The sequence below is a fragment of the Palaemon carinicauda genome, chromosome 8 (genome assembly GCF_036898095.1).
Source record: "Palaemon carinicauda isolate YSFRI2023 chromosome 8, ASM3689809v2, whole genome shotgun sequence".
Classification (NCBI taxonomy): Eukaryota; Metazoa; Arthropoda; class Malacostraca; order Decapoda; family Palaemonidae; genus Palaemon; species Palaemon carinicauda.
The window spans coordinates 20,164,070-20,166,569 of NC_090732.1; positions in this window are offsets into that span (position 1 = coordinate 20,164,070).

The window sequence follows — 2,500 nt, forward strand, 5'->3', positions numbered from 1 at the left end:
TAATTTTAACAGGGAGATTTATTTCTTAAAAAAACTCACAGAGGGAGGAATTTTCTATTTGTCTCTATTCTTCGCTATTTCCTATGACTAATTGGGTCAGATCTTTACAAAAGACAAAACTTCAATCACCGAAGAGCTTCTAGAGTAAATAGCTACTTGATAATCAAGATCCACACAACGCTTAAAAATCTTCATGTCATCAAGAACATTTATAAAATTTAAAGTTTTACTGTGACTAAAAACGCGGAGACATCTTTTAAGTAGCCGATGCTATGAACGGTAGGATGTCACATAATAGGCTTGACTAAAAGTGGGACCAAATCAATAGCTTATAACTGAAACAAGATTACAAAACCATTATCCAAAACTATTTACCATTCAACAAATCCTAAGGGATAATGGGTGATCTATATGCAACTTTTTATGTTAGAAAAATAAAGTATGATAAACTCCTCTGCTTTGAATAGAAAAAACGTATTTATGAAAAAAAAATATATGTATATATCATTCATCGACAAATATATTGAGAGAGAGAGAGAGAGAGAGAGAGAGAGAGAGAGAGAGAGAGAGAGAGAGAGAGAGAGAGAGATTTACCTAAATCCAAAACTGAAATGATCACACACTGACGCATCCATATTTCTTGTAACGACCGTGAATTTCGATGCACTTCTTTCTACAACACAATGTTATAAAGCAGATTACAATGCGCGTGACAACGTTACCTCTCGAAAGTTCATCCTTCTTTTATAACTATATCCAACAACACCCCAGTTGTAGCCGTGGAATTACTTCACTTGCACACACCCAAAATGAAACGGGTTTATTGACTTTCATCTTACACCTTCAAAATACTAACCTTTAAATTTTCAATCCCTGATGTTTTACTATGCAAACAGTATATTTGTTTTCATATTCCCCAAAATGTTTACTTTGTTTCAAAACCTAGTGTGAATCCCCAAGAAAAAAAAAATTAAAAATAGGTAAAAAATCATAAAAATAATATTGACAAGTAGAATGATATCATTTGTCCAATAAAGGTTGAAAATACTATAGAAGATAAGGCAAAAATCTATATCCAATTATTTTCTAGAAACACTTATTTTGATCAAAATTGAGTCAGATTTTGAATGCACACATAAAATAAGAGAAAAAAAAATTAGTTTACATCTTACAAATATTCCTTGAATATAAAAAAAATATTTGCTTATATAATAAAAACCACAAAATAAAGAACAGTAATTTGTGTGAAAACTGTCAAAAAAAAAACTTGAAATGCCTTCATCTAGTATAGTCGTTTTACTTTCGTTAATCATTTTCTGTAAAATTCAGAAGATTAATTATTCTGAACAATTTGAAGTTGTTACTTTACTTCTATTTACCTCGACATAAAATTTATCAATGTTTCGCCTTCATATTTTTTGATAAACGTATAACAAGTTTCTTCATGCTTTCGTTGATTCTAATTCATGTGAAACAAATAAAATTTTATCAATATGGAATTACATAGTATATAATGAGCGAGCAGCTAAAATAAATGACAAAACTAGATCCAGTGATACTTTCTGTACTGTATTTATATTTCATTCATTTTGAAAACTTTGCTATTTGTAAATTGTATATTTTGTGAACCATAAATTATACAAAAAAAAACCACCTCTTGTTTTTTTAACCAAAGGAGTTACTGGGACCGTGGAGATCATTCAACATTAGCATGAATATCTAAATCTTTTTAAAACAATAGAATCTGCATGTCTTAACATTTCAGTTGTGATTCTTAATAGCAAATTTACTTTTGAGAAACACATTAGGTTTGTCTCTGGGATTTTCGGTGATCAATCTATTCTGAAGTGGTTTAATTCTTTCATTCTACCTTGTTTCCAACATTGTTCTCCTGTCTGGTCTTCAGCTTCCGATTCCCATCTTAATTTATTGAACAGGAACTTACTGTCTATTAAATTTCCTATTCTTGATCTAGATAAAAATCTCTGGCACCGCCATTCACTCAGTTCGTTATGAATATTGCATAAAATAATTCTGACAAGTCTTTGCATTCAGATCTTCCAAGACTGTACCATCCTACTGGTAATACTAGTCATGCAATTAATTCTAATAGTCAGGCCTTCTTTATCATAAGGCTCAATACTACACAGTATTCCAGAAGTTTTATTCCAGCCGTGACCAAGTTGTAGAATGATCTTCCAAATCGGGTAGTTGAATCGGTGGAACTTCAAAAGTTCAAATTTGCAGGGAATAATTTTATGTTAAACAGGCTGACGTAAGTCTCTTTTTATAGTTTATATATGAAATATGTGTTTTAATGTTGTTACTGTTCTTAGATATTTTATCTTAATTGTTCCTTCTCTTGGATTTTATATATTTCCTTATTTCATTTCCTCACTGGGTTACATTTCCCCTGTTGGAGCCCTTGGGCTTATAGCATGATTTTCCAACTAGGGGTATAGCTTAGTTAGTAATAACAACAATAATAATCTCTGGTCTT